The following is a 26,030-nucleotide window of genomic DNA, read 5'->3' as shown; positions in this document are numbered from 1 at the left end:
AGGTCATGTATGGAAATGTAAAAGTTGCACTGTATAATTCAAACATGACATTGCTGAATGAAAATAAACACTAAATACTACTAATTTGAAGGTCAGTCCCTTTACTTGTTTATCTAAAATACCTTTACCAGGCAGTAGAGGTATGGAGAGGAGAGAAACCTGTTTTTAGATGACAGCAACTGTTAAAAGTGTTGCTCTAGTTGAAGAACATATGCCAGTGGATGAGGAATATTCCTAAGTGTACTGGATGCTTCCTGTAAGATCCTGTGCACTTCGCCCCTAGCAGCATTAACACTGAGTATCAGAACCTCCCCTTATCACTAGCAGCCTAAGTCTGTTGTACAATGTAGTCACAATGGGAGGAGATTAATGGCCTTCTGCATATGTTGCAAGGTATTGATTTCGAACATGGGCTTCTGTGACATCTTCTCAGCCAAACATAATATACATTGTGCAACCAGATGCAGCTGTAGCCAGCAGGATTTCTGAGAATAAGCTGCTTGTAAATTTGTAATGTTCTGGCTGGCTTTTTGTTAAATGAAAAGCATACCAAGCACAAACTTCATGGGTTAAGAAACATTATATCATTTAAAGTGTTTCCCATTCTTGAAATTCTACCATGGTCATTTATAAAGACTGAGCAAATCAAATATTGTACATGTCCAAAGTTATGGACACATGCAACACGATATGTATTATTCTGTAAATTACCTGATTAAGAATGATTTTATTATAGTTATCAAATGTTAAATGAAAAACATCCATCTGTCAAGTTCCCAGCACTGTATCCAAACTAGGAGCAGTGACCACAGAGCTGCCCAAAGATCTCATTTTTAAATTTACACTGTGTTGCACTGGTAAATGTAAAAGTATGATTATGTTATAGAAATAAAAAAAAAAAGTGCTATGTCTCAGTGTGTGTTTATATCAATAGTTATTTGTTAATCATTAATTATTCTCTCCAGCTGATTGCATAACTCATGAGATTAAGTATAGTCCTCCTCTTAATGGGTCTATATCACTTTGTCAAAAGTTCATTTCTGTAAACCTTCGTTCATCAACCCTAATACAGTGAACATTCATATCAGCAAATGTTTACTTCAACAAATGATTTACACAGGGAAAGGAACTAGTTGGCCATCACAAGAAATTTGGCCTTTCCCCACTGTAGTGCAATCTCAGAGTTGGTATATATAGTTGGGGATGGGTGGGTTTGATATACTGTGGTTTGTGTGACGGTCCGAATGCTTGGCAACTCATTTATTTCTCTGGTAAGTTTTGCGTTGAAGTGAACATTTACTGATGTGAATGTTCACTGTATTAGGGTTGATGAACGAAGGTTTACAGAAATGAACCTTAGATGGTATAGACCCATCTTAACACTGAGGTATGCCAAATTCCCTACTATTACGCCAAGGAGGAAAGGACAAAAAAAAGAAACCTACTACTTTTATTCTCATGTATACATATATATATATATATATATATATATATATATATATATATATATATATATATATTGTAGCATGTTTCTATTTATTTTAAACATATTTGGGTTGGAGACAAGTCACTTATAATATGTTAACTTTCAATGTGGTTTCCCCTCACTACTAAAGGTTTATATTTACTTCCTTAGAAGAATCTCAGTATTTTGATTTAATAATCCTTATAAACATAGATATCCATGCAAATTATAAACACAAATAACATCATTACCACAAACGAAACATAGGTCATTGTTTTGCAGATGTTGCTCACTCCTGCCTTCTGACAAGCAGACAGAATAACATGAATACAGTAAGATGACTAAGTCATGTTTGGGAGGAAGATGGATAACTAGGTATATCACAATGACTCTTTCTATTAGTTGGAATATATTTACAATTTGTAGCTTCAACTTAAATCTTTAACACTGTTGATCAGATGAAAGACAGATGTCAGCTAAGTGGCAGAACATGAGTGTATGTGGCACTATATTCATGTATGGAAAGTGTTTCTGGTTATGCACAGGTAAGTACTGGGCTAGTTGCCCTTGTGGACATTTTGTATGTGAGGCAACATCTTAACTATTATGCCAAACCATGCCATAAGTAAATAACTGAATAACCAATGCTGTTTTCAGTATAATATCTGACAGAGGTGTAGCAAGTCAATCTGGCACCCTCTACTACGAAACTATTAGTGTCTGTCAAACCTTAAAAAAAAAAAAAAAAAAAAAACTGACAGTTGTAACCTGTCATTAAGTGCTCATGACTGCAACTGCTTATTAGACAACTTGAATTGTGTCTAAATGTGCCAATGATATTATGTTCCAACAATATATATGTGAAACTAAACGTACAATGACAAAACTCTATATAAAGTGCTGTTAAGAATGGGTGTACTGTTTAACTGTTTAACCAGTGGCTTTTGTGCCACTGCAAACCATCTGCAGTTGCATTTAGATCACCGGATTGTTAAGTCTGAATAGTTTGATTTTCTTCACGTAACATTATAACAAATCTTTTTTCATATACTACTGATTATAATGTTTCTCCTTACACATGAACAACATTGTACTTTCAGACATGTTATACCATATGTCCAGTTACTGGCTCATTGCTTCCTTTTTTCTGATATCCCATATAGTCAGAGTTGACAAAATAAATAACTATACAGCAAAAGCATTTATCAATATTACCTAAACACTCCAACATTAAAAGTAAACTATTTAACTGTTTATGTTTGCTTTCAGTGAGAGTACCATCAGTAATCTATGCATATTAACAGACTGGAACTCTTCATGGTGGAGAAATCATTATATTAAATTATTTTCTCTGAACAAGGTGTTTCCTTTCTCCCATTTACTTGAAACTGTAATCCTGCAAGTATGGTTACACTTACTCAACTATTTGCACAATGGCAGCCTGACAGATGCACTGCTTTTGTGCATTAATTTGACTTTTCAGTGTGATACCTGCTGTATCTGTTTTACATCATAACTTGGTAATACAGCTGCAGTCTTTAATTTTGCAAACTTCTCCAGATGGTTTAGATTTCAGAGCCTTGTACTTCCCTATGGCTAAACATTTAATTTACATTCATACTAAACTGATATTTTGTGCTAGTTCTTAACTTAATTACATATCTTTCTTTGAAAACAAATCTTCTGACAAAAAAATGGCACAAATTCCAGTTTTAGGTTAGGAACATATCAGTTGCCTTAAAAAAGAAACAGATGACCAGTGACCACTGTATAAGATACAATAACCTAATTCAGTACATATGTCAGTGCAGAAATGGTATGCAGAAAAGGGTTCTGCTATTTTTTATTTATGTCTAAAACCCTTTTTAACATAATTTACTCAACTCTGCTGTTTTCTCAGCCAACAAATAAAATATTTTTCAAACATGATATTTTAAACTTCTGAATAATACAGCGCATATGTTTTGTTATGCATCATTTTATCACTGTTGAGTTATTTTATTATAATATGTAGCCTGAAGAAAGCATGACACATCTTTATAAAGTCTTTCAAGAAATATATCTTATATCTTTATAAAAGCCTTTCAGGAGCTATGTCTCATATTACTCTGCAGATTTTATGAACTTTAGCTGGGAGATATAGATATATATATAAATATAAATGTTTTCCTCTGTTTCCTGCTTTAATACTTAGTAAATATCGAGGCAGTGGTTTGTACCTTCATCTGTCTAGATATGATATGATTCAGAATCAGTTGTATCATTTATCCAAGAAGCACTGTAAAATAAGTGGCTATGCAATTAGTAACAGAACTTGAAAACTGTTCTTTCCTGTGTCACCTTACTTGATTTAATTACCTAGTGGAAGAATGAAGAAACAATAAGTATACATCAAAACACTTGTTTCTGCATCTTTAAAGAAAGAGCATTATTTGCTGCAAATATCATGAGCGATTTGCAAATGTTGTTACTATTTGAGTGCTGACCTGGGTATTAGAAAAGATTAATGAAAAGCCGGTCAGTCCTTATTGCTTGTTTCTTTGATTGTTTACAGTTTAGTATCGATGTAAGCTTTGAAAGGATTTCTTTTATCTATTAAGAGGTACATGACACCGAGTGCTGAAAAATATTTGAACATTTTCTTCCATATTTGCCTAATGCATAAATGTCTAGAGACGCAGACATTTTGTCAGTTTTATCCTAACATTTTACAGGTAGGGTATGGTTTCTGGTTATCACATAGATTGTTGGCGGAGCAATAAAAGTTAGATGACCAGCAAAAGTGACCTAATGTGAGCAACAGTAATCTTGCAGAAAATGTAAACATTTCCCAGCAGATGTTTATTGTGCATGATAATTGTGAATAATTACTCTGACTACTCAAAATGGGAATAGTCAATCATTTCGAATTAACTCTCACTTTAATTCAAAAAGTGTTCAGAAATTAGTGAGAGTATAAAACCGTAGGGGTGAAGAAGTTTTCCTTACTAACAAGGTTTCGTTTAGAGATACAACAGTCTTCTTCTTCCCAGTTAGAGGTCACCACAGTGGATCACCCATTCTCTCATGATTGGCAGTGGAGTTTTACAGTGCCGAGGTGCCAGCCCAGTGCCCAACCTTCCACAGAAGGCACATGCTCACACCTAGGGCCAATTTGGAGTGTTCAATCCACCTACAGCATGTCTTTGGGATGTGGGTGGAAACAGGAGCACCTGGAGGAAACCCACATGACCACACGGAGGACATGCAGACTCCACACAGAAGGCAACCCAGCCAAGAATCGGACCGGAGAACCTCTTGCTGTAAGGTGGCAATGCTAAGTGCTGCACCACCATGGCCGCCCTTAGAGATACAACAGTATGAAAGATTTTGTTTCCATGAAACAGACATTCGGGTTCCCAACTGATGAGAGAAACAGTCCTGAATGTGCTTCATTACAATCAATCAAAACCTTTAATTATGCTAGCCAAAAGGTTGTTGTGATCAAATTCAAAGTTTCCACATTCAGAAAACACACCCTGTGATTCAGAAACATGCAGCATGATTGTGGGACACCTACCACAGATATATCTCATGATGCAGCTCAAGGTTAATTATTAATTAAGTGAAAACATTGCAGCTTAGTTTGTTACTAACTAGTAATCCTGCTTGTGAAACAGCGTATTACCTGTGGTGAAGGAGGAAATCCCAAAGTGGCAGCTGGGAGTATAACAAATAAAATAGATGTGCACAGAGAATGCCTTTGCCTCAGTTTGTGTATATGCACTAATACATGAGAATATGAGAAATGAAGCACACCACTGCAATGCTTAGATGTGTTTTTGTCTGTAAAAAAGTGGTGCAAATGGGTATATACAATAACAGAGATAAAACAAGCAGCAAGCAATGGAGAATGCACCAGGGGAATGTGGAGGGTAAAATGGTAGTGGGGAGAGGGAAAGAAATGAGGATGTGATTTTTTTGGGTGGTGAACAGGTATCCATTCTTTTTCTCTTTTTTCCACTACCACTGCCCCTACCACTGCCACTGTCACTACCATTGTCACTGCCTCTACCCCTATCACTGCCACTACCATTGCCACTGCTACTGCCTCTGCCACTGCCACTTTCACTGCCTTTACCACTGCACTGCCACTTCCACTGCCCCTGCCACTGTCACTACCACTGCCACTTCCACTGTCTCTACCACTGCCACTACCCCTGCCATTGCTACTGCCTCTACTACTGCCACTACCACTGTCTCTACCACTGCCACTGCCCCTTGCATTACAGTTGCATCTAAAAAAAAGAAGGAAATTTAAAAAAAAACAACATAAACTTGTTATTAAAGTAAGGATACCGACCAAGGAAAGGTATGGAAGAGTAAAATAAACATCTGCATAATCTACAGATATATAACATAAAAGCACACTACTGAAATGTTCATATTACCACAACAATGCAGTTATATACTGATGCAACCTTACCAACTGCCTGCATGTGTTTTATAACGGCCTGTATAGTAGGATGTGCTATCTGAAAATGAAGGATACATGAGGCTGTCCTGAAATGTGCAGATATAGATGTGTAACTTATAGGGAAGAATATTGATGTGACTATAGACAATAGTTATTATATGGTTAGCCAGGGTACCTTATTATATGTATTCTGTTGTCAAGACCTAACTGGTGTACAGCAAAGAACTTTGCAAAGTGGTCAAGTCAGACAAACCACATAACTTTATGCCCAAGTCCGAACTTCCATGAAATGTGACATATATGTATATGTATATATATATATATATATATATATATATATATATATATATATATATATATATATATATATATATATATATATATATATATATATATATATATATAGATATATATATATACTGCCCCCATAGTGCCTTTTTTAGGCAAGGCTCAAAAGTCAAACCTACCTCCATAAACAGCACAAATAAAAAAATGAGGGTTATGCTACTTAATGCCAGGAGTTTAAATCTCAAAATGCATGTGCTTGAAGCACTCCTCAGTATGGAGAACGTCAGCATCTGTGCAGTAACTGAAACCTGGTTTAAGGTTCCAGAGACCACTCTCGCACTACTGGGCTACAACTTATACCACACATTTCGGCCATAGAACACGGACCGAAACACAAAGGGAGGGAGTGTATCCATATTCATCAAGGATACCTACAACTCCAGGTTAGTGGCACAGCATGATACCTCTGAGATCATCCATGTGCAACTAACATCTTGCAAATCTGCAATGCAAATTGTGGCCTGCTACAGATGACCCTCCATGACCCAGGACCACCACTCTGCCTTTCTGGAGACACTGGAAAACATGAAGGTCCCACCGAACACCGTAATATTGGGCAATTTTAATTACCCTACTATTAACTGGGAAAACTACTTGAGTACAAACTCCCAGGCTCAGCTCTTCCTGGAATTTATAAACTCAAATGCCCTGGATCAGCTGGTAAATTTCCCTACCAGAGGTGAAAACATATTGGACCTGGTCATCACCAACATGGGCAACAGGTGTTCTGCACCGAAGGTCAACCTGTCACTGGTTAGATCAGACCATAAACTAATCACTCTGGATGTCCACACCCCAACACCATCCCCAACCAAGGAAACCACAGTGAAAAACTTTTCTAAAGCAAACTTCACCTTACTTAAGACAGAGGTGGTAAGTTTCACAGCCCCCACGTTAAAGGATAATGCTGCCCAAGATGCAGAATCCTTTACGAATGAACTCTCTGAACACCTAGAAGGATGCATGGATCATGCCATCCCTAGCAAAACCAAGTCTCACTCCCCTAAGAGAAGAAAACCAGTCTGGTGGACCCCTGCCATAAACAGGTTATACAATAAAAGGAGGAAACTAGTTCAGAAAAAAAGCAAATCCCAATAAGGAAAGACATCCCTGATCAGTATCAGTAAGAAACTAAGGTCTCTCATAAAATCATCCAAGGCTAACTTTGAAAGAAAAATAGCCAAGGATTCGAAAGATAACCACAAAGCCTTCTTTAGCTATGTCAAGAATCTAAGTGGCAACTCACAGATATGCTCTGCGCTAGTTCAAAATATCACAAAATATACTGAACCTACTGATATTGCCAACATCCTGGCAGACAGATTCAGTGCAAACCTCACCCCCCTCTCACCTCCAAAAGGGCCCACAACAATACCAGAAAAGTGTAGTGTCTTGGAAATCACAGATGCACAGGTGAAAGCAGCCATTTCAAAAGCCAAAAATACAGAGTCAGTGGGGTCAGATGGTGTCCCAGGATGCATCTTGCACGAAATACTGAATGAACTAACCCCCCACCTAAACATGCTGTTCAACCTCAGCCTTTCCACAGGCTATGTGCCCATAGAATGGTGCACAGCAATGGTTATTCCGCTCCACAAAGGAGGGGCTGCAACTGACCCTGGTAACTATCACCCCATAAGCCTGACTAGCCTGGTCTGCAAGGCTATGGAGCGCATCATCATGGAACTCATTAACAGAGACATTGGGAACCACCATACACTTGACCCAACCCACTTTGGATTTGTTAAGGGCAGATCATACCTACTAAACCTGTTTGACTTCTTTGAGACAGTCAGCAAGGCCATAGACAAGGGAAAGGTGGTTCACACAGCCTACCTTGACCTTGCCAAAGTGTTTGACACCATTCCACACTCAGGTATTATAGAAAACTCACCAGCCTAAACATAAACCCCTACGTCACAAGATAGGTTGCCAACTGGCTTACAGACAGAACTCACGCGGTAAGAATAGCAGGCTCCAGGTCCAACTCTAATCCAGTCACAAGTGGTGTCCTGCAAGGCTCCGTCCTGGGACCCCTACTATTTGGCATACACTTCTCAGACATACAGGCAAACACAGGAGGACTATGGCTAATCAAGTTCGCTGATGACTGCAAATTGCGAGCCATAATTAACTCTCCATCTAACATGGACATCCTCCAAAAAGGCCTTACTGAGACGGACACCTGGTGTCAAAGTCATAGCCTCAAGCTAAATGCCCAAAAATGTATAGTCATCCTGTTTGGGAAAAACAAAACACCCACAAATTACCACATAGGTGGCATCCCCCTTATTACAGAAGAGGTAATAAGAGATCTGCGGACCCAGGTAGACAGTAATCTCTCCTTTGACAATCATATTGTCAAAGTAGTTAGGAAATCCTTCTGTGTGGCCCATCTAATTACTAAAGAGTTTGCATCTAGAAATAAAGAGGTTATAGTGTCCCTCTACTTGTCACTCATCAAACCCATCATAGCATACAATGCCCCATTTGGGAAGTACCTCACAAGTCACTTCCAACAGCTGGAAAGACCACAAAAGTACCTCACCAAGAGGATTACTGGATTCAAACATAGGTTCTATGCAGACCGACTGAAAAAACTCTGTACTCAGTGGCATATCACTTACTCAGAGGTGATCTCTGCCTGACTTACAAAGCCATGTCCAACTCAGAATTGATGGACATGCTTCACCTAAAGAAATTCAAGTCACTGCAAGCCACACGCTCTAGTGAGCTAAACTTCACAACAACAATAAATAGAACATGCTGGAGGGTAGATTCCTGTCACAGAGACTCCCCATGCTTTGGAACAAAATTCCTATCTACATTAGGCAGAGCCCTTCACTAACACTCTTCAAGAGAAACCTTGACGAGTGGATGGGTAACATAAAATACACCCCTGGGATCACTTCATTGGCTGTGCTTGACAGAGGCTCAGTTAATTTATCAATGGGGCGGCGAAAGCTGACACACTCTGGCTAGGTTTATAAATGCCCTCAGGCAGATAGCCTAGTACCTTCCTATGAACCTATATATATATATATATATATATATATATATATATATATATATATATATATATATATATATATATGTTTGTGTATCCCTGTACACTTTATGATAGGTAGTATTGCCTGAACAGGGTCATGCAAATGCATTCTGAAGGCAGCTTTAATATAATATTAAGGCAATTACAATGAACAGACAAAATAAAACAATGTCTATGCCTGCACCTAGAAAGTCTGTCCATTATCCTACAATACAAAAGTCTATTCATCTCTATAGACTCCTGAGCTGGATGGAAAAGCTACCTATATCACAAAGTTCTATGTCTCCACCACATACATTTATAAATCTGACAACCACTATCCCCAAAGAGCAGACAGATATGTACACTGCATCTTGGGTGCCTTTACTTTGACCTCTCCGTTCAACCAGCTAAAAAGGTCTACACAGATCACTATAATGGTGCCAACACTGTTGACAAGAGTCGGGTATGCCAGTGGCATCGGATGGCACTCCAGTAAGACTGTGCCAGGCATCCTCCTTATACTGGAAACACTAATACGATTACTCAGTCTGGCACTACTGGTGATCACTGTGCAGCACATAAAGCAGTATTCTGGTTTTGAAAGGTCTCATTCAAGAGAACTAAGGTGGGCCTGTCATGGTCATACTCATGCATTTTCTTGGCACATACCATACAACATAAGATATCTTGTAAAGTGAATTGTCACAGTATGACCATAAGGTGGCACAGATAATTTTAGTGGTGCAAGGTGGTGTGAAAGATGGCAAAATATGTCTTTAGTAGGTGCCTATTGCCTAGCTATGAGAGTACTTCCACTCATTACTGCCTCTTTAGTGTCCTTTTCATTGACAATGACCATCATATGCTCAAGATGTTTCACAGTTTACTTACAAGCCCCGGCAGTCAGTCTCTATTAAAGACTACACTGAGGCAATCTCTGTGGCTTCTGTGACTGTTTCAGAAACTTGTTTTACTACTAACTACACTTGTTTTTGAGATGTGTGTCTACTTCAAAAGTTATACTTACATGTTGCCTTCATCTAAAATGTTTAAGTAAAACTGTATAGGTACATGCTCGCTCTACCTATTCATCCCAGCTAACATACACAAAAATATTTAAGAACAGGGAGTGACAGTCAGACAGATCTACAGAAAAAGGGATGTCACCACCTATAGCCTCCAGTACCACTGAGCATAGAGAAGTTAGGGGTGAACACCACAGTGCTGGCTATAGACACCATGTGTACCCCCCACAAGGCTAGTTGTTTCTATGTGTGTATTCCAGTGAATGAGCTATCAAAGAGGGACAGCCTAGCAACACGTCAGCCCTTGATAAGATGGTATGTGTTTTACAGGGTATGCGTGATGATCTGTTGGAGTGCATGACACAATAGACATGTTCTACAGGCAGATAACTTGGCACAGTTCTCCAGCTACACACATGCATCATACCAGAAACTATTCCTGTGGCAGTTCTGTCTTTATCTAACTTTGATGCTCAGCAAATGCTGCTCACTTATATGTTAATTCCACACTAAATCTTATTTACATAATGCATTGCGTGGTGGATTTCTTGAGCATTAGTCAGCATAGTCCACAGGGTGCATTAATCACATGAAAGCTTGCTCACACTCTCAAATTAAATGCCAAAATGTGTAATATTGTATCCTGTGCCATACAGCAGCACCCTTGGTTCTACCACATGAATGTTATCACACTTATAACAAACCCAGTCAACAGAGATCAGTACATGTTTGTTGACAATGAGCTCCTCTTTAACCATCATGTAACCAAAACAGTTAGGAAATCTGTCTATTTAGCCCATACAAATAATAATGGTATTTCCTTCAGGTCAAAGGATAGTATCATACCTGCCTAATCCTTCCTTATTAGCCTCATAATTGAATGCAGTGCTTGTTTTGGCAGGTACCTGCCCTGATATATGATCCATCTGGAAAGACCCCAGTGTTTCCCCTCAACCCCAATTAAGGACATAGAGAATGCATTAGAATTCCGTCTCTCTTCTCAGTCGCATATAATCTATTTAGGGTTTAACTCTGACCTAAAAAGCCTCAAATGACTTTGCCTTGAGAGACCATTTCATACTTTCAAAGCCAACAATATCATGAACACCCAAACCTTCACCTTCATGTAACACAAACTGTACATTTTGACATGATAGATACCTCACTCAAAGATTTCTTCATTTCTGGAGAAGATTCCCCTTTATGTTATACAAATAAAGTACTCTCACCCTCTACAAATGCAACATGGTGGAAAGAATTGGTAACTGCATTGACATTCTGAGTATATCCATATGGGCTCTCATGGAAAGAGGTAACCACACAGACAGCAGACTTAACAGATCTACATTGGAAAAACCTTCTGATAGCTTTGAAAGCTGAAACACACTTCGAGCATCAGAGTAAAGTGTCTAAGAGCCTCTTGGTTGGTTGATGACAAGTGCTCTTAAGTTCTGGCTTCTGAATGGCAGGATTCAAAATCTGTAAACTCTGTTGTTCTGCTACACTCATTTTCTCTTTAATTGGTAATGAATGTATCATGGCAGCTAACATTCCCATGTGTTCCATAGATTTATAATCAGGTCAGCAGTCATAACCACAAGTTATTATCTGTTCTTGAAAGTGAAACCAAGATTCACCTCTTAAGCTTCGTTCAATAGGTGAATTTCTTGGAATCCATTTCTTGAAAATATGACATACAGGGTAAAATCAGTGATAAAATTCTAATCTTTCATATTATTATTTTGTCAGGTAATGATGTAACATCAGCATCTGTTAGTTTTAAACTAAGTCTTAGCTTAGATAATTAGAAGTTAGAATAAGGACTTTAATGCTTGTAAAGGCCTTTGCTGACTAACAAATGATCAGTTTAATGTTTTACATTTCAGCCTTTTAAGAATTTTCTTATGAAATGAACACGTTTCTTTTATTGAAAACCAAAATATGTGTGCATTTTTTTTGGTGAGATTGCACGCGTCCTCGCACGTGCACTTGTGTGTGTGTGTGTGTGTGTGTGTGTGTGTGTGTGTGTGTGTGTGTGTGTGTGTGTGTGTGTGTGTGTGTGTGTGTGCACGTGCACATTCATGTGTATGTGCATTAATACAGCAGATGCATTTTAATTTGTACCATTAAATTTACTCAAAGCAAGTATAGATAATTTCATATTCCAGACTTATAATCCACTACTGCTTAATGTTTTAAGCTAAGTACATCTCTTTCGTAAACTAATAAAACAGCAACATACATATTTTTAACTTTGTAATGCATTATCAAGCTGTTCTGGTTGCATGAAACACAATATCCCAGTCCATCATTAACACCAAAAGGCCTCAGACTGATGTAGTCACTCAACTTCTCAATGCTGAATGCTTACATGCATATCCCAGTACCTGTAGTATTGCACTCCTTCCATGCAGTATCTGTAGTACTGCACTCCTTCCATGCAGTATCTGTAGTACTGCACTCCTTCCACGCGGTCTCTGTAGTATTGCACTCCTTCCATGCAGTATATGCAGCATTGCACTCCTTTCATGCGTAACTGTAGTACTGCACTCTTTCCATGCAGTATCTGTAGTACTGCACTCCTTCCATGCAGTATCTGTAGTACTGCACTCCTTCCATGCAGTATCTGTAGTACTGCACGCCTTCCATGCAGTATCTGTAGTGATGCACTCCTTCCATGCAGTATCTGTAGTACTGCACTCCTTCCATGCAGTGTCTGTAGTATTGCACGCCTTCCATGCAGTATCTGTAGTGATGCACTCCTTCCATGCAGTATCTGTAGTATTGCACCCCTTCCATGCAGTATGTGTAGTACTACACACCTTCCACGCGGTTCCTGTAGTATTAGACTCCTACTAGGTAGTTTCTGTAGTATTGCACACCTTTCATGTGGTAACTGTAGTATTGCACTCATTTTATGTAGTATTGTACTCCTTTCATACAGTATCTGATGGACTGCACTTCTTTCCTGCAGTACTTGAAGGATTCCATGTTCTCCACACGCTTCACAGTAACAGCTTCACAAAAGTGTCAGGCTACTGCAGTATCAGAATTCATATAAGTGTGCTTCACTGTGTTAAGCTCTTTTATCTTATTCTAACATTTCTGCCATGATGGTTATTACAATGCAACAGTTTTTAAACCTTACCTACTACATGCAAGTGCAAGATGATGCAGCTGCATTGGTTACTTTTTTTTTTAAGTCAATGTCTCCAGTTCTGGAGGCAGTCACTGAAATTTCATCTATTTTGCTGTGACATGAGGTAATTTCAATACAACTCTACAAATGATCATTAAGTAATAATCCAGCTTTAATCAAGAGGTATCACTTGCCACTTATGATGCGCAGTTCAGCTTACAGCAGTAAAAGGACTTTTATATACGTCTGCACTGTCCATATTCATCAGACTAACCTTCCTCAGTAAATTTTGCTTCTGACACCATCTACCACAGGAGCAGGCTTTCATGAACTGGTGCAACAACAGCAGGAAATATCCAAATATATAGGTTCATAGGTGTTTATAGGTGTTTTCTAGGCTAACGGCCACAAGGGCATTTTTAAGCCTAGCCATGCATCCCAAATTTCTGATGAGTTCTGATAACATTGATAAGTGTAAACAAGGGGCTTGGTGATGAACCATTTACAGGTTACCTGTCTGCATTAGAGACATAGGTCATAAACATAGGTCATAAACATAAGACAGTTAAGATTACTCAACGTTTTATTGTTATGGTAAACATCATAGCCATTTGTAGCAGGTACATAACAATAGGCTTCAGAACTATACTATAAACACAGAATATAGTAATTATTTCATAAGATTTATGTTGGGTAACTGAAATATTAAATCATAAGTTTCATCTTGGGTAACTATTAAATGCATATACAGAGATACAGACATTTATTTGTAAGTAACATTTATTAGCTAATGTGGGTCAAACGCATCCCAAAATATACAAACTAAATAAGACTAAATCCTTTAGAAATTATAAATGATTTTAAGGTAAGTAATATAAAAATGTGCACAACTATACATAGCAAAGTAATGGTTATGAGTGAGTTAGGAAAGTATGTGAGGAAAAGATTAGATATAAGTCTAAAGGATTTACAGTTAGTGGATTTAAGCAGGCGACTAAGAACATCCTTCTTAAATAGAGATTTAAATGGAATATAAGGGAGTCTCTGGTTATACTGTTGCGCGGAGGGCCATAACCCTCATGACTGAGTTCACAATAATAATAAGCAGTATTTAATGAGTAAGCAGTGGGCAGAGACATGTCATGAGAGATAATAGTAAACAGAGAGAAAAAAAGAAATGTGGCTCATTCTGTGATGTGAATGATGTTTGTAGGTTTAATAGTATAGCAGAGTAGTGAGTGTGAAAGCCATACAGGTTAAAGAAACCTTATATTTTCTATAGAACCTTTTAGACTATACAGGAATTCTGAAAAGTTTCCCACACTGCTTAATAGGCATAATCAAGTTTATGAATAAAAAGAATCGTCACTGATTTCCAGATTTCAGTGGTAAGAAGAGCACCTGAATCAGCACTCATGCTCTCACTGCATGAGAAGAACACACATCCATTGGATAAGGCAGCAAACTAAGGCCCCGTCTGCCGGAGTTGGTAACAGCTCAGGTAGATGTAAATGATCCCAGTGCAGTTATCAAAAAGAGAATGGATTCTTTATTTAGACTATTAAAGTAACATCATACAAAACATAGAAACACAACCCCCAACTTAAAATAAACGTTTTATTTAATGGTCCTTCTCCCTTTTTGTTATATTTATAAAAAATGTACATCAAAAACAATTTTCTTATCCTCCTGATACTTTCATCCATAGTAACTTTTCTGCATTTACAGTTTTTTTTCTTTTTTTCGTATTGATAATTTTTTATCATATAAAACATCATTGCATCTAGCCAAACAGATATTCCAAATACATGCAGACAGTTCTCTATCCTTTATAAGATACCCATCTTTTTCAATTCCTTTATATAACACACACAAACACACACACACACACACACACACACACACACACACACACACACACCACACACATTTTTTGATGTTATCTTATTATCTTTTTGCCAATATTCCAATTATTTCCCATTCCTGTTGAGACATTTTTTATTCTTTCACAATCATGATCACAAAAAAAGATCAGCTGTTCCTTTCTTATTGAACCATAACAAACTTTTCAGATGATGTTTTACACTTCATGGCTGACCTTACTGGAAGTTTATTAATTATCAGTCTCCATAAAAATCTTCACATTCCTTAATATATCCAATTTATTATTATTTTTTCTTTTTTTCATTAATAATAGCTTCTCTAATATCACTTTCTATTCTGTGTCAAGGGTCATTTCAGTAACATTTAACTATAATGCTTTCATACCAACTTTCCTATTTTTTCCTCACTTTTGTTGTATTATTCTTTTCATTCAGGACCTTTAATACAGCAATCTAATATAATCACATTTTGGAAAAAGCAATAGTAGCTTTATACAATGCAATATATTTTATATTATACAATATTGCTGCAGTAGCATTGTCGCCTCATAGCAAGATGTTGGCCCGTTTGATTCTCAGCTAGAGCGTGCCTTCGTTGAAGGTTGTGCATCGGGGCTGGTAACCCGGTACGTAAAAATCCACTACCAATCATTAGCAGACCGGAGTTCTGCTGTGGTGACCCCTAACCGGGAAAAGCCGAAAGACACAAACAAACAATATTAGAATTCCAGAATGTAAATCATTACCCACAGAGATTATGATCTTCCCAAACTATACTTGCTTTATACCTTTATAGTTGAGTACTAGGTAACTGCCTTAAAGGGCCATTTTAAGTCTAGCAAATAATCTGAGCTTAAAAACAAACCCTGTGTCTGATATGGTGAAGACATTAACCATTATGCCAAACCCACACCCGCTTTAACTGCTCTTTCTGTTTTATAGCACTTAAATGTGTATCTAACAAACATATTAGACTGGATTCTCTAAAGCTTGTGGAATCTAGTGCAGTATTCTGGTCTCAGAGTGAAATGTGTAGATACCATTGTAGTATACTAATATATGGCAAGAAACTCAGAATAACTGAGAACATAACAAGTACTGTGATTCTAACTGTGCACTATACAAATGCGCAAGTAACCCTAAGTATAAGAAATAGTTGTCCAATAACGTTGTACATTACCAAACATATGGAAAGATATCACAAATCAAGAATCTTGAGTTATTTAGAAAGATAACAAAATCTATAACATAACTTTACAGACAACTATGGAATGTTACTGACTCTGTAATGATAACAAAAAAAAAAATGCACACACATTAAAAATGCAAAGTATCCCAAACTAATCAGGATGGCAATTGTAACTGAAATTTGCAGGAATATACACAGAAACATATTAGACAATCGTGGATATGTCCGTATACCATGCATCTTATAATACGTGATCCAAAGTTGCAGGGCTATTTGTAATACATATATATTCATATCACTCATTATATTAAAATCAGAGACAACTATATTCATATCCCTCATTATATTAAAATCAGAGACAACTACAGATATCTACATAGCACAAGTATCGTAAAAAAAAATTGATTTGGGCATATGAATTTCGATGGTCTCCGTAAATTTCCTAATTAAAAAATTAAAAGTGAAAGGTGGCACTGGTTGCCCTTGACCAAGATTGAAAGCGGTGGAACTTCTGGGTGGAAGTCCCAACTACTCATTTAGTACAAATTATGTTTGAAGAGGACCAAGTTGGTGTTTTGTTTTGACATGGAGTGGTCTTTCTCGGCTTTGGTTTGGGAATGAGTTTGATGGAAAGATTTAATTGATTGGGGGATTGGGAACAAGGTATGCCATTTCAGTCAGATAAGGAAGTTTATTTGATATTATTATTTGCATGGGTGACCTGGAGGGATGAATGTGTGTGTGTGTGTGGGGGGGGGGGGGGGGTTGAATATTTGGACTTTCACTGTAATGTGGAGTGGGTGTTTTATTGGAATTTGTTCAGGATTACAAGTTATTTTCATATGATTAATAAAGCAGTGGTATGGCTGGTGTATTTTGGTTACACAAGGAATCAGGTTTGACGTTTAAAGGTTTGTTTTGAAGAGTTTGGGGCACCTTTATGTGGGAGGCTTGTGGTAGGGCATTGCCAGTTTGGTTAAATTCATGGAGCAGGATTTTATGACTGATTTTATTGAATAAGAATTTTAATGCAATGTTTTGTTGTTTCACATGGGTATCCGTTGCATGGTTACTATGTGAGGTGGGAGGTAATTTTATGGGGATCTTTGTTTTAGACTTTTAACTTTCATGGATTTTTGCATCTGGTACTGGCTGCATTTTATGCAGTTGATGCTTGGGGCATAATGTCATTAAGAAATTACATTATGCTTGTTTAGAATGTGTATAGTCTTTCTTTTATGAATCACTGTAGTGGTGTGTGGCTGAATAGGGAGTTGCTTGCTTGTTCTGTTTTCTTCTCTGCAGTCACAAGGTAATGTCTGGTTTTGTTTTATCTTCTGCGGGGAGCATCAGGACTGCATTTCACACTATTGTAGCGGAGATATTGTTTGGAATGGGTGGGGTAATGGGGATCTTCATTGGAAGGTGCCAGGTAGTGCTGCAGACATCAGGGGTAAGGGTTGGTCAGGGAGGATTTAACTGTAAATTTTGCATTTTCATGGCGGACAGGGTTATGTTAATTTACTGACTTTTGGATGGTGGTTCAGATGCTAGAAGGGTAGGTTTGATAGTATGAAGTCTGGCAGACCTTGCCTATTGTCAAGGTAAGCTGGTTGCAAGAGTTGGCATTGTCATATGGAAGGTCATTGACCTACAGTGTATGTGGTTATTCATTCAGTGAGGTAATGGTGGTGTTAATGGGGAAGGTGGGGGCTTCTGCTTGCCAGATACTTTCTAGCCTTAGAATGGATAGTGGTACGATAGCAGGATTACTGGGTAAGTGATCTGTATTAAAAGGAAATCTCAATTTGGCCATTTAGGATATATATTGTGGGGAAAAATAGGCAGTGGTTAGGCATGATGGCTTGTCACTGACTGCATTTGGTTTTCAGTAATATTGGGCTTTTTAGAGTTTGGTGGTGCATTGTGCATGTGAGGTTTTGCCTGGAGTGGATTTAGCGTTTGGTGGTGCATTTGGCAGATTATGACATGGGAATCTGTGAAGCTTGAATTGGGGATTAGGTAAAGAGAGTTTACTCAATATACAGGGGTTATGGCAGGTTATGAGGTTATGGTTTGTACTTTCGCACTGTAGAGGGATCAGGGTTTATTTTTAGCTATTCAGGCAATTGGATGTTATGGCTACTTAGGTGACAGGAATCTGGGAGGTGATAACATGGATCCAGTTTATTTGGAGAGGAATGCTGTTTGGCGTGATGCCTTTTAATGGGCAATTAGGGGGAAGTTTGGTACGGAAGAGGGGGAGCAGCCTGGTCAGGCTGGTTGGCAGAGAAGAGGGACAGGCTTGCCCTCTTTTGTTTCCTCTCTGGTGTTTGGATGTTCATTTCAAGGGTTTGGGAAAAGAAAGTGAGCAGTTGGAGGCTGCTTGTTAAATAAGCGGTGGTAAGGATGCTGCTTATTTGGTGGAAGGTAATTCGATAAATGGTGTATGAAGTGAGCCTTGGACACTGTTTCATATGTAAAGGTTAGATGGGCAATTGAATAAATGGTATATGAAGTGAGTCTCAGATGCTGCTTCGTAAGTAAAGGTTGGATGGGTAATTTAGTAAATGGTATAAGAAGTGAGTCTTGGATGCTACTTCATAAGTAAGGTAAGCGAGCAGAGTTATGGACGCTGCTTATGTGGGCAGGATGACTAGGTCATGCTGTCCTGATTAACTTTACAAGGATGCTATGCAGTGATTAAAACAATTATTCTGTGTTCAGTTCTATTTAAGAAATGTTGGTTATCAAAGCTATGTCATGGAAGTTTAATAAATGCCGTCAAATGTCATTCGGTGTGATGTGTTTATTGACGAGGACCGGGACAATGTCAAATTCAACAAAATTGAAACATTCTCCACACTTCTGCAACTGCCACTACTGTGCAACACACAGTAAACAATGTTTTTGCAGGTGGGCAAGCACCCCTTCACCCCCCACACCTCCTCCTACTTATATATACAAACTCCGAGATCGCACTGCAGTGAGGGAAAGGGTACATTTCCCGATCCCCAGTATAGTACGATCTGGATTAAAATGTTGAAATTCACAACAGCAAATGCTGTCGTGCATTCGCTGTTGTACATTTCAACATTTATTTTTTCATTCTTTTGATACTATCGAAATGGGCATTTGGGCTAACATAAATCGAACAAAGTCTGATTGCCCATTTGATTGTAAACCTATATAGATAAATAGATTGATAGATATAGCTGTATTTTATATATATATATATATATATATATATATATATATATATATATATTTTTTTTTTTTTTTTTTTTTTGGGATGTTTAGCTGCTGAGGGAATTATCTTTGTGAATAAATCAGTGGACTTTGTAATTACTGCCACCTTGACTGTGGGTCCGATTTCTATATTGTTCTTATTGGGTAATTAAATAATAACCATGACTATGTTTTTTAAAGATGTACATATGTTTTACTACATCTAACTACATAACTTCACATAGCTACTGTCCTCCTGTATCACTAAGGCTTATAGTGCCTAGGCCATGGATGACTGCGCATTAAGCAGTTTTCCATTAGTCTTACTGTATCGTCTGTTGGACTCTTACAAGGCATAAGACATACAAGTATATAATTTATTTACAGCATTCTTCCTACACAAGTACACAGATACATTTAATTAATGTACAAAGTAATGTCTGTAACATTGTTTAAACATATTTGGTTATGCATGTGTTGATAGCTGTTATGTCCTCGCTATGAGAAGTGTAAAAAGTGCATGCATTTTCCATATTCTGCTATTCATCACAGGATTTTAAATAAACAGTTGCAGTAGCTGTTATCTACAATGAAAGCCTAGCACAACTTAGCCGGCCTGTAAAACGACTGGCTGGTTTGTCTACAATTTTACATGTTGTGGGTTCAAAACCAAATAGGAAAACATGTTATCTTGGTTAACTTCATTACCCTTAAACCTTTTTCATAAATTATATTGCAACAGTTTATATTGCATTTTATGATGTGCATGGTAACTACACACTGGAATAATGTCGTAATCCATAACAGCCTACCATCATCAGTTGTTGAACAAGAGTGTTTAAAAAGCAACACCTGTTTGTTTATGAGTAGAATGTGCTGAGTGTTAGCTCAACTTGTAAGGACTAATAACGAACATATTTATCCACTACATAAAATTACCACTATAAAAAAAAAACTGTGAAGCTGTTGCAGAACTTTTTTTACTTACGCAAAATAAATGATTTTGTCCATATACTACTGGATTTCATCAGAATAAGTAAAACGATTACAAACTACATTTATATAATCCCAACAATTAATACTATAAATTGCTTAACCAATCATGTTAACAAATTGATAAAGTCTATTGAACTCACAAAGACACAGCCACATCCTCATTTATGGCTTGTATCACTGCTGCTTGTTGCAGCATATTAACAGCAGGTTGCAGTGTTATTTTTTTAGCTTGCTATGGATTTCACTGTAATCTGTAGTATTCACCTAAAATCCTTGGGGTCCATAATGTATGTGCTGACAATTTCGGAAGTGGGACTGGCATAGCTGCTTGTCACAGTTGAGTTGTGCTGTGTGTGCACAGTGTTTTGGAATCACACTGGCATGCATGGAACCATTAATTATCCTACAGTGAATGCTTACGTAGTCGGCCTGTCTTCAGTGTGTCTTCTGGAATAAAGTCCACTGCAGGTGTGCTGGAATCTTCCTTCAGCATGCTGACCTGTCCATAAATACCTTCTGTGAACTTTATGGAATCTGGACTCTTATGTCAGATTTTAACTCTTTACTTGTATCAGTTTTTTTCAATCAAGCCATTTTTTTTCTTTTTCTTTCTCTCACACAATATAGTAGCATCTTTCATTTTGCTTGTTTAGGTATCTTGTCAGTGTCATTACATATTAACATTTTTTCCTACAACCAGACATTCTTTATTATTTGTCCTTGATGTATAGAAACATCTTTCTCCTCCCTCCTTCTCCTCTTCACCAGATTCCAGTTCACAAGTTAACTCAGCTTGCACTGTTTGTTCCATTACCTTGTATTACTTAACCTCCCCATGGTTCCCTCCATAACCATTCATTCATTTTGAACATGTTCATTTTCTTTACATAGTTATATCATCAGAGTTAAAAAATGCATCTTTAATGATTAATTCTTGATGTTATACATGTGCTCGCTTAACATTATCTCTGCTGCACTGTGCTAGTCTTGTACAGTATTTTACTTTGAAAAAATGGAAAGAACGGTAAGAGTGTATAGCCTAAGGATACAAACTTGAGGGGAGTATTATGGGAGAACGCTATTGAACTTTAGGGACTGTATTGGCAACTAAAATGAGATGCCTGTGTATTCCCAGGAATAAATGAGGCTGATTCTTATAGCAGTGCTTTAAAAATAAAAGCTGTGAGGTTATATTTACATGTATTTATAAAACCATACATATTTTTATATATTTCAAAACATTTTTAAAAGAAGTTGATCTATTTATTCATTGACTTATTCAATTAATTAATCAATTTGTTTATTGCAAAAAGTGGCTGTATAAAATATTGTCTGCTTTTATTTTGTGTTAGTTCTGAATAAGTCCTGTTTTGTTTGAATAAAAGTGCTTAACTTTTAAATAAAGTCATGAGTGTGTTTGAAGCTCTGGTTTAATAGTGTGTGTTTTTTTTCTTTGATTACTTCATTTTATTTACTCTCTTGTAGCCATTTTTGGTTATATGATTCTTGTAAAGCAAGCCAAATCCCACTTGAGAAAATACGTAGATAGTGGAAAAAAAAGCAAACAGCAAATATATCAGTGAGACACAGCAATGGCCATCTGTGCACATTAGGGTTTAAAGTATGCGATTAGAAGGAATACATGTTTAGTTTTTGTTTTCCCTAAAGGAAATTTTTCTGCACAGCTCATTCTGTGTATTGATTCACAGAAGCCTCAAAACAGATTATTTGTTGGTGACAGGAAAGCTGTGAAGCGCTTGCCACCCAAATCTTTCCAAATCTTTTTTTTGTTTGTTTTTTTGTGGTTTGTCAGCCCAGCTAAAGCAAATAGGTGGATTGGGCATGTGAAACGTGCCCTGAAGTTTTGGAAGCTGTCCAACTTTTATATACTATGATTGATATAGCCCATATAGCTAAGACTACTGCTGCAGTGATCAAAATGATGAACATTATCTAGGATGTCAGCTTTTTTCATTGAGAACCATACTGTCTATTGCAATTCAATTTCTTTTATAAATTTTAGTAACTAGACATTATATTGGTAAAGTTAAGTCTATATTCCCAAATTCAGTATTTGGGATATTCATATTCCCCTTAAAATTCCATTTCATTGTTTGGTTATAAACATGAAACCAAACAACATTTTTTATACAGTCTTGCCTATGCATGCCTGGTCTGAGTAAAGTGAGTAGGTTTGGATCTGTAGTCTGTTCTCTTCACTGGTCCTTTGACCAAAAGGATGAAGGCAACCCTGCTTCTGTAATAAAACTACAGGACCTCCTGGTCCATTTCCTGCTTAACTCCTGCCCCCTTCAGTATCTTATGGAAGCCTGGCTTCTTCCTACTTTGCTGAACTGGTTCTTACCTCACTGAGGACTGTCACTCATTGTCTTGATTGAGAGTGGAGCCATGCTAACGTAATCTCTTAACACACTCTATTTATATGAACATGTCTGAAGGTGTTTTTCTGGCCTATGGTCTGTGATCTTTACAATGTTATGAGGTTAGCTTTTTGTGCATTAAATACTTCAGCAGTCTCACGTTTTATTTGGATAGGCCAACAGAGTGTGTTAGGACATAGATAAAGAACAGCAAAGAGACAATACAATGTAAGCAGAATTTTCTATTTGGAATGTTTATACCTTAAACAGAAAATTATATGTATGTGCTCACTCACACACATGTATGTGTGTGTGTATGTATATATATCTATATGTGTGTGTGTGTGTATGTATATATATCTATCTATATATATATATATATATATATATATATATATATATATATATATATATGTGTGTGTGTGTGTGTGTGTGTGTGTGTGACACACACACACACACACACACACACACACACACACACACACACACACACATATATATATTTTATATATATATATATATATATATATATATATATATATATACATATGTGTTTTTGTAATATATGTTTATATGTGAAGACAGGTGGATGATATTTTCAAGCTTCCTGTTTAATTGAATTCAGAGGATCAAAAACTTGAAGTGGCAGTGACAGCACTCATCAAAGTTCCAGTGACTTGAGTTCCATTTTTTAAATGATGTCGTAGTTTACGGTGTAATGACTCACAGCAGAATGAAAATATGCATATTCATGTGCACATTTTCTTTATATAAGTTTGCTTTATATTAGCATTTTACACCATATGAAAGTATATCTCATTTAGACCTTTTCCTTACCTTGCCCACATTTTCTACTGTCTGAGCAAATTATTTCTGTTTGACTTATCTTTACTCTTAAAAATGTATAATTTGCAATGACCTTTCACAATTTGGCAATGGACAAATATTCAATATGTTTTATTTTTAGTTTATAGTGCAACCACTTTATTTTTCCCTACTTCCATTTCAACACCATGTTTCTATTTTTTCCAATATTTTCTCCTTTTGAGGTTGTTTACTAGCTCTCTTTTTCTGCTTAATGCATTTTTTACATTGTCAGAGTAAAAACATGTTTCTGATTAGTTTTCATTGCCTCTGTGGGCTTCTTTTGTAAAATTATCATCCACAAAATAAGTAACTATAGTTTAAAAAAACACTGCACAGCTTACAGTTCATTATACTGGGTAAATAAGAATGATGTTAATAAGGTGGTTTTCCCTTTACATTCTAATAATGAACCTCATTCCTATAAAAGACTAGCAATCAAAAATGATTCACTGTAGCATTCAGTAATCCATTTAGTTAAATTGCTTTAAACAGAATGCATGAATTTATATTATGTTATAGACCTTCAGAATGTATTGTTTTAAACCACTCTGAGAACTCCTGGTTAGCATGAATACAAAGCACATTTACATCTTTGGTTTATTTATTGATTGACATTTGATTACTGGAAAAGTCTGACTTGGTAAATTTTTCAGTGGAGGCCTTTGGAGAAAAGTTCCAACTTATTACAAAACATTTTAAAAACAATAATTTTACAATCTTCAAAAATAAAACAAAAACATCTGCAGTTTAAATAAGTACAGCAAGTTAGTGAAAGTATAAAAACATTGGTTGAGAATTGATACAAGTTATATGACAATCATTTAATATTTATAGAAATGTTACATAGTTTGTAAAGAAATTAAAGGTACATTAGTCTAATACATACAGGAATTGCAATATGAAGTGGGGGGAAAACAGGCTTATCATATATTCAGAGAGAAAGTCAGAGAAGAAAACTTGATAGAAGTAAAGAAATAAGTGAAGAAGGGAAGAGTAAGGAGGTATGAGGAATAAAAAGGTACTTGGTTACATTTAGGGATATAGTTTATCCTGGATTTGAGCAAGAACGGTGACAGATTTTAGCTAGAAAGTATTTCAGAGTGGTTTTGAAAGATGGGAAGGAGGTTATAGCCTGAAAGATACAGGTAAGGAGTTTCAGGCCTTAGCAACCTTGTATGAGTAGAGATGATGCCCAGCAGATTTGATAGGTTTGTAAACAGACAGGAGGTTTTGCTCACTGGACAGGGGCGGCCCGTGCTATTAGACTGCCGGACTACAGCCCCCTCAGCTGGCTGTAAAATAAAGAAATAAAATGAAAAAGAAAAGATAAAAAAAAATTAAAAAATCGCAGACTTTCGCGCATGCGCACTAGTCTGGACTGCTGCTGAGACAGTCTGGAGCATGCGCAGACTGTCTCAGCAGCAGTCCGGACTGGGAAACATGAAGAACAGAGCTCCCAGAAGTCTATGCAGTTTTAAACTGCATAGACTGTCGCTGGGAACAAGGGAACAACAGGTCAGACCCGGACTGCAACGTCGGCAGGCTGGAGTCTCATCGGGGATCTCGCGCGAGTGGTGGATGTGCTCCAGATCTCGTGGGGATGTGCTCAAACACGCCGCGCCAGCTATGAACGAAGAGATGGGCTCGATCTATGAATGAAGGGATGAGATCTACTATGGAAGGGAAGGAAAGATGGCTATATGGATCGTGGTGTGTCTGTGTGTCTGTGTGTGAAAATGCCCCAGTTGTTATATACTGGTGGCTAGAACAAACACATGGTGGTGTGGTAGGGAATACCTCGGGCTTGAACCGTCTACCTTGTATGCAGGTGTTAAGGACCTGAATTCCCTACCCACCACCATTTGTAAAAAATTGCAGATTTTTGCCTCATATTTGATCTGATCTGTTCCTCATAATATCTCTGGTTTCTAAATGTTGCAATGCTTGATACTTGATGGTGCAGTGGTAGCATTGTTGCCTCACAGCTGCAGGTTCTCAGGTTTGATTCTTGGCTGGGATGCC

This window comes from Protopterus annectens, chromosome 2.part0 (assembly GCF_019279795.1).
Source record: "Protopterus annectens isolate FY-2018-M chromosome 2.part0, PAN1.0, whole genome shotgun sequence".
In the NCBI taxonomy this organism is placed as follows: domain Eukaryota; kingdom Metazoa; phylum Chordata; order Ceratodontiformes; family Protopteridae; genus Protopterus; species Protopterus annectens.
The sequence above is the reverse complement of the archived record's forward strand: the minus strand, read 5'-3'. Positions refer to the sequence as shown.